Raw genomic sequence first — 9,127 nt, 5'->3', positions numbered from 1 at the left:
TTTCCGGCCAAAATTAAGTAAGTTGGGAAACGGAGTCGTGGGCGCTTTTGTGGCGTTGAGGAGCGAAGCGGGGTTGCTGTTTCTGGGGGGGAACTTGCTTTTGTAGCGCCCTCTACCGAAAACAGAGGCGACGTATCTAGCATCCCCAATGACAATTGTATGCCCTGCCTATTCCCATCCTTAACACACACACACACACACACACACACACACACGTACACAAAAGGAAGGTGTCCACCCTCCGGGGTCACTGAGGTACCGTCTCTTAGGGGCTGGCGGGGAATCGGTTGCCTTAGCAACGAAGGATCAAGGCCTCGCTATTCTAGGCTGCACCATACTTAATCAGGTGTTTGTTCAAAGATTGGGTGAACAAAACCCGTGAGATTCTGTTGACAGTAGAGGCATTTCAACCAATAAAATATATTTGGAATCTCTTTGGTGTTTGCATACCTTATCTTATAAGGAGGATACTAATGTTTATTTTCTTCCAAGTCGTTTGCCCAACGTTTTAACGTGGTTTAAGCAAATAGGCTACAATCAACCCTTCTTAGGAAGGTTTCAGTCAGGTGTTGGCACGTTCTCGTAACTTCCTGGGCAAAAGAGGGTGGTAATGCATTCATAGTTTAATCAGCAGATCTTTCCTCAAATTGGTGTTTCCCCTTTCCAATCTCTGGCCTCTTCCCAATGTCTGAGTTATCTTGGACTGTGTCTTTATGTCGTCCTATTAATTACCTCTATAGATATTTGTGGAACATTACTCTTTTGTTACAATAAAACTTATGGAAACGATTTAGATTAGGAAAACAAATTGTCTTGGATGATGCTTTCTAACAGATATTATACCTAACACTCCTTTGTGCAGGACGTTGAATATGGTTAAGCTCTGGGAGGGCAGGTTTTGTTTTGTTTTGATTGGCTTTATTTACTACTGTGTCTATCCTCAGGGCCTAGAATAGTGCCTGGTACATATACTCAATATTTGTTTAAATGAATTAATGTGTTGGCACTTAACCTGATTCATGTCTTCATGATTCATGTCAAGGAGAATCATGTCTGCCTTACCAGAGAGGCACTATTTCCAGTATCTTACAAATACTAAAACTGAGGCACAGAAAAGTTAAGTAACTTTCTCAAGGTCACACAGCTAGTAAATGGCAGAGTAGGGATTTAGACAAGCCTGACTAGAGCCTAACTAGTTGAATAATGCTTGTGTTTTTTTTTTTTTAATTTTGAGTAACATTCGGTTACTGTATATATTTGCTGATCTAAGACTAACACTAACACATTGTATTCACTGTACTCATGATGTCATTGAATTCCTTTGATAAACCTGTGGTTAGATGACAATTAGCCAATCTTAGAGAGCCTGGAGTTCAGAGCACTGAAGTGACTTGCCTAAAGTCACACAATAAATGGAAAAGTTTAGATGTGCAGGCTATCAGTCTCGTCAGGGAGATCACACCCTTCACCATGTGCTACACTGCCTCCATAAGGCAGGCAGCCGGCAAATTCTGTCCATTCTACCTTTTAAATGCCCAAAGGTATCACCACATTACTCCTTTTATCAAATTTGTCATTTTTAGTACTTATTCAATCATGTCATTTTCCTATATAAAAACTTTCAATGTCTACCCTTTGGCCTCAGGATAAAGTCTAAATTTGTTTGCATGGCAGCCAACAGTTTCTCTCATCTGGCTTCTACCCATCAATTTAGCATCTTGTCTCCTTATCCCCCACATACCATGCTATAACTTAGCCCTATCAAACTGTTTGCAGTTCCCCAACGTACCTAAAAGAGATCGACTTTGCTATGCCCATCTAAAATCTCTTCCTCTCACCTCCTGTTCTTCAAGTGTTAGTTTAGCCATTTCTGCCTCTAGGAAACTTACACTCTTCCAAACTAGGGCTCACCCCACATGTTCTTGTTGTACCCTGTGATTAGTCTACTCAGTTACACCAAATTGTAAATCCATACCATTTTCATCTGTCTTTAGACTCCAACTGCAGTAACCAAGTTGAGGACAATGATTTTTGTCTTGCCTAATTTACTTCCCCAGGGCATAGCATAGCAAGGACTCAGTAAGAATTGTCCTGTTCAAAGCACTTTACATATATTTACTCTTTAAATTCTTAAAGAAGGACTTAGGAGGTTTACTATCATTATCCTTTTGTTATATATAAATTAGAGATTGAGAAACAGAAAGTTAAGTGGACTTTTGCCCAAGAGCACAAAGCCATTAAAGGGATGCAGCCAAAATGTGAACTCAGGTGTAGCTTGAGAGTCACACCCTTAACCATTACAATATACCCCATCTCAAAAAGCCAACACGTATGGTGAGTTGACATGTGTTCAAGCCTATTCTGGATGATATCTATCTATGAGCTTATTTAATATTTGTTGAATACAATATCTAGAACAATGCATTCATTCATATGGTGTATTTATATACAAAAAACCCTGTCTTGTCTTAACACAGAAGAACATTTCCTATCATAAAAACACCCACAACTGAAATATTAGAGTAATGATAATAAATCCAAACCATACTTCTCCTAGAATCTTATTAGTATGCTCTAATAAATGGCATCCACTTCAAAATGATTAAACAGAATTTTAATAAATTCATTTTAATTTAATTTAATTCCTGGTTTAGTCAAGGCTGTGAAAATTTCATGTTTTCCACGTGAAATGAACATGCCTATTAAAACATGTTTACTGTCTTAGCACTATTTATATCACATTCAGCACTGGTTCTCCGTCAGCATTGCCCAAGGACCCTCAGCACCAGGAAACCAATGTACACAAAAGTGGAGAAAACTTGCTTAAATATAGCCAAACTAACTAGACATGGAAGCAGTAACTCGAGGAATTATAAATTACACGCTTGACAATATTAATAGAGCTAATGGAGGCAGTTAATTTCTAAAAAGGGAGAGAGCATCAGGATGGATGGAGCAGGATGTTCACGGTAGCATTGTTTTTAACAGAGAATAATAAAGCAATTAAAATTCCACTAGTAAAGGATTCATTGAAAAAAATTAATACTAGGGTCTATCGTGAAGGTGTTCTAAGGACCTGCAGATCAACATGGTCACTCACTCAGAAAAAAAAAAGCAGGTTGTAGAACACCACAGAAATGGCATTTGTTGTTATTGTTAATAATTACAAATAGAAAAACATTTTACACAGAGTCATCATAGTGCACTGAAAAATACCTGGTCAATGATGCACCAAACTTCCCCTTAGCAATTTTCCATAAGAAGCTGGCTTGTAAGAACTTTAGATGTCTACTGTATATATTTTTTCATTGTTTACAATTATTTACATTGTTTTATATATTTTGTTGTTTATGTATTTGTAGTGAGGATTTGAAGTGTTGCATTTGGTGTCTAGAAAAAGTAAAGATACTTGAACACCAAAGTAGGGGCACCTGGCTGGCTTAGTCCGTAGAGCATGTGACTCTTGATCTCTGGATTTTGAGTTTGAGCCCCAATGTTGGGTGTAGAGATTATTTTAAAATAAAATATTTAAAACAAAAACCAAAAAACAAAAAGATGGGACAGGTTAGATACTAATACAATCAGGTTAAAAAAATATTGTTCGAGGCTAATTTTAAATGATAAGCCCATGACTCTCATACATATGCATAAAGTGAGCACATGTAAAGATTTTATCTAGCTCATTGTTAACGAGGGGAACGTAGGACATTACAATTATTTCAGAGGACAATCCAAAGAAGAGAAACATTTATAGAGCAGGAATATTGAGAAGAATGTGCAAATGGAGAAAAAAACTGGCTTCTTTCCCAGTGACCTAGGGAAGGCAATGGAACCTTCACTGGACAGAAATTATGTACGTGTCTGGAGACAAGAATTATTCCACGTTCCTGTCAGCTTTCTACAATTTACAAAGTTGTAAAATAGTTTAAAGCAGGGTAAGGTGCACAGTCCTCCTAAACCCAGAACTGGAAGGGTGTACTCATCTGAAAATTCATTATTTTCCAATAAACCCGAATTTTCTCCTATAATATTAAATGATAGCAGTAAGAGGCTTGGAGTACTGGCCAAAATTAGTTTGTTTGTTTCACTTGGGTTGTGTAACCTGAGGCAAGTGGGCTTCCGTTTACTTACGTGAATGTAAAATGGGAATGGTATTATTAATGCTTACCTTAGAGGAATTGTTGTACTAAATGAGAAAATATGTTATAAATGGTGGGACCTGTGCCTGGCCTGTGCTCAGTGCTCCGTGACGGTTGGCAATTGTCCACCTTCTAGGTAAGTGTAAGGATTCACTTTACTTCATTGTTGCCTCAGGGTGACCATCTCCTGAAACCAGGGCCCCCAAGCCTCTGGGGATTTGTCAGGGAACACGTGCTTTGCTTCTAATCAGAGTCACATCATGGAATCTGTTAACTTGCATTTTGATCCAACTTGTCCGGTTCCTCAATCTTAATCCTTTTGCTTTCCTTCAAATCCTGGTACCTTTCAGGTCTTTTATACTACATACTTAGATGATTTTACTAGCTTCTAGCCCCCGGTAATTGTATGTTCTTTAAAATTCTTTTTAACAGCACAAACTCTTCGTATTGCTTGGCTTTTTGTTCACCGACTCCTGTTTTTTGAGTCAGAAGTACATAATTTCAGGTGAATACACTTTGGAAATATTAATCCAAGTTATTTTTTTTTACTGTGACTTTCTAGTTATAACATGAATTCTGAGTTTTCTTTGGTATGTGTCAGTTATGCTCAATCTAGCTTTGGGCTATTAAAAGCTCACAAATCATTATTAGTCTCCTTTTGAGTGACAATGACACTATTAAAACCAGTGACAACTTTGGTAATTAGATCATGCATGCCTTTAACTTATGAATTTAACTCTATGCTTTCAGCAAATGAGAGAGAAATAAATGGCCACCATTACTATTTTAAAAAAATACTTATTTGAGAGTGAGAAAGACAGAGCACGAGCACACGGGGTGGAAAGGGGTAGAGGAAGAATCTCAAGCAAGACCTCCCCCCCAAATTAGAAATAATTTGAAGGTTTGAAGGTTTGAAGGGACAACTGAAGGGCACAGAGCCCACCGCAGACCTCGATCTCATGACCCGCAGATCATGGCCTGAGCTGAAATGAAGAATCGGATGCTTAACCAACTGAGCCAATCAAGCGCCCCAAATTATTACTGTTACTATTGAGCAATTTTTCCTGCTCATTTCATCCATGGGCTCATACTGGGAATGTGGATGAGACATTGACCTCTATTTCCTCCATTACTATGTTCCCTATGCTAATGGTATGAGCATCTCATTGTGCTGAGTATAATTCTTATGCTTAAAGGTAAGTCTTGTTTGTTTTTTCTCTTTTTTAACACCACGTAGCACTTAGATATAAACTAACTTCCTCATTTGTGGCTGAATTAAAGAACCAGCCACATATTTCACTGTTGAAGTAAAAACAGGCTACGTGGACTTATTGAGATAGTAGGTATGTTCATTGTATTCGAGGTAATATATTTTCAAATACAATTTTTGTTTTACAACTTAACCCTCTACAAAAAGCACTACTCCATTTTACTTAAAATTAAGGTAACCAGTAACACCCAGTTAAATTAAAAAAAATCTATCTATCTATCTATCTATCTATCCTCCAAAGCACTCAGATGTTATGCAAATGAAATGATTTTATGGTCTTAGAGACAAAGTCAGGTGAAGAAAAAATAGTTTATGAAATTTTAGTCATAAGCTACATTATCTGTTGGGAGGTTTATTCATTTCTACAGTTTGTTACATGTGCTAATGATTCTCAACTTCCTCAATGTAGCCCAGATTTTACCCGACCTTTAGACTCATATATGCAACTGAATACTGTACATCTTTCCACATGTGGATGTCTCAACAGGCAGGCAATTCAAATTGAATTTCATGTGTAAAATTAAATGCCTCTCTATACTTCCTATTCTCTCCTTCCTGAGCTCCCTGCCTTCCCCACCCCCAGGAGTTACCACCTTATTTTCCTTACTTTCTATTTCAGCACGTGGCATCACTACCATCCACCAAGTTGTCCAAGTGAAAAACATAGGTATATTATTTACTTTTCCATATCCCTCATATGCAACAATCACTTTTGCCCTTCCGCTATCCCTTAAATTTCTTATCTTTCTTCATTTCCATAGTTAGACACCTTGGTTGAGGTCACCTCATCCACCAATCAGATTATGGCAATGGCAATGGTTTTCACACTGAATAATATGAGGGTTATCCTTTAGGAAGAATAATGGGGTTGTAGGATTAAGAATGGTTGGTAGGGGAAGACTCAGGGAGGCAATGACCAAGATTTCAGAGGCAATCAAGGGGCTGAATGTAAAGAAGTAACAGACTTAAATTGACTATGGAAAAGATGACTTAAAACTTAAGGTCGAGCTGCTGAGTGTGGCTACCTGATAACTAGGGACAAATTCTTCCCAATGTTGAGTGCTTCCTATTCCAGAGTGTTTGACCTGGGCTATCCGAGATCAAAATCCATCCAGAAACAAATCCTTGGGTCAACAAGCATTGAAATGTTAGTTCTCTCCACCTTCTTTATCTAACTATGAAGTTAGTATCTGTCGCTTTTCTTGCTAAAAACCTAGAAATGGTTCCTGTGTTTGACAAAAGACCAAAAACCTTCACACAAACTTTAGGTTCTTAGCTTTCTCTAGAGTTTTATGTTTTCTACTATTAGTGACCACTAATAAAGTGGAGTGGTTTAAAGGGCAAAAAGTTCATTTAAAGATTTTTATTCATTCATTTGAGAGAAAGACAGGAAGAGAACAAGCTGGGAGAGGGGCAGAGGAGGAGGGAGAAGCAGACTCCCTGCTGAGCAAGGTGCCCGATATGGGGCTTGATCCCAGGCCTCTGGGATTATGACCTGAGCCGAAGGCAGACGCTTAACCGAGTCATCCAGGCGCCCCTTTATTATTATTTTTAATTTAAAGATTTTTATTTATTCATTTGAGAGAGAGAAAGTAAAAGCTGGGAGAGGGGCAGAGGGAGAGTAAAGGGCAAAGAGTTCAAAACTCATAAACTGAGCAAGGACTTGTGTGTAGACAGCAGCATAACAGCAAGCACTCCATACAGATGTCTGAGTTGAGGTCTAGCAATGAGTTCATTTACAATAGTCTTATGTAAATGGACGCCAACAAAGTGTTATATAAAATGGAAAATTTTTTTTTCATTTCTTACCTCCACTGGGTTTTAGAAATTAATGTTTTAATGCAGAACCTAGTTTAGTGTGAACAAAAATGGAAAGTAGTTGTTGAACTACTATACTTACCTTGGGGATGTATAGCTAATTTTTAATAGCATTCTTGGGGCCAATTTTTCAAACCTACTTTTAAAATTTTTGGTCCCAGTCTTCTCTCTTATATGTCTTCTATCAAGGATAATGGTACACAAACTGCTTTTCATACCTCCCTCTCATAATTTTATCTTTGTCCCAGGATTGAGGGAGGGTAAGTTACAATTTGTAACTGCTGTTGAAAAAATGAAAAATACATTCCAATTCCTTTTCTGGCCAAAATATGCTCTCCACCTCTTTCTTTGCTTATAATACATTAAATAATAAGCATAATGAGGATGTTTGTTTATTTTCTGTATTATAAACTCTAAAGGGACTAGCTTTTATTTTTACACAGTAAGATGTCAATGGAAACATCAACATCAAATATCCTCAGATATAAAAACAAAGTAAGTTTTAAAAATGTATTGTAAGTTGCTGTTTAAAGCAATAAGTCATAGACAGATATTTTAAATCAAAATTAGAAATCACAAAGCCTTACATGCAAAAAATTTTAAATTAGGTGCAGTTGAAATGATAGACAGAAGATCTGTCTTACTCTTGCCTACAGGGGAGGACTCAGTGAGCTCTTAATTTAAAAATACCAAGTACTGTCTCAGTACAATAGAATTGGAAGAAACTAAAGTTGGGGAATTCCCAATGATTTTATTGAGGTAACTTGTCCCAATTTTATACATATATGCATTTATATATACTTAAGAAAGCTAAACAATGTTCTAAGGCACTTGGAATTGTGCACAGCAAAGTATCCTATAATATTATACAACTAAATAGAGCATAATTTTGCTTTTTAAATAACACAAACACCAGTAAGAAATAAAAAAGATAATACATAGTCTGTCTTTCGGGTTACAATAGAGGAATACATATACATATCTGTGTATACATGTAGGTATTTACACCCACATACTATAATACAGTACAGATCAAGAACAACAAAAAAAGAGAAACTGTCATGTTAATCAGTGTACAGTTCCAGTTACTTACACTCACAGATATTGTATCTGTGGAATATGTATAATTAGATCACTTACTGGAAATCAGGAATCATTCAGTCAGTCTGATAATGATCACAGCTTACCATTCTTAATCACTTTAACCAAAGATTAAAATAACAAACGAATGCATACAGTTCTTTATTTAAAAATCACTATTACATAGAAAAAAATGACAAGTTTGAGTTTTTGCTAGGTATTACATCTGGGGAAATTGGCGCAGAATGTTTTGAACACATTGGCACGTGTCTAAGCCACAGAAGAAATATTTAAAAAAATAAAAATAAAAATTAGTGCCTATATTTTAAGTAATGAAAGTGGTTTGACCCTAGATTTATTCAGATTGTTTTCAAATGCTAGTTAGCACTGCAAAGGTGACGTCTTTTCGTGAAGGCTCTCTAAGCAGTGTAATGATACAAACTATAGCAAAAGCATCCAGTAAGGGAGGAGCCCCCCAAATTGGCAAGTGGCACAAATATTATTGGCATTTTAACATACCATGAAATTGACCTGAGGGTAGAGTGGCATTCCGCCTCATTTACTCCCTTTAAGTTATTCTTAAAAAGAAAAAAAATACTGGTATTTAACAAGATAAGAATTCTTAAGCACCATCTAAAAATTCCCTATATAACCTCCTTTATCAACTCTTGAGTTGTTCTGTCTCAAAAAAGATAGTTGGAAATTTTAATACTTAGAAAATTTATAGTGGCTAAATTCTTCCATTCGATTAGCCACAATGGATCCAAATCATTTCAAGACATATTTAACCATTCAGTTTTGGTGAGAAGAAGCAACAGAG

The sequence above is a fragment of the Lontra canadensis genome, unplaced genomic scaffold, assembly GCF_010015895.1.
Source record: "Lontra canadensis isolate GAN:19392208 unplaced genomic scaffold, GSC_riverotter_1.0 scaffold47, whole genome shotgun sequence".
Lineage (NCBI taxonomy): Eukaryota > Metazoa > Chordata > Mammalia > Carnivora > Mustelidae > Lontra > Lontra canadensis.
Note: the sequence above shows the minus strand (reverse complement) of the source record.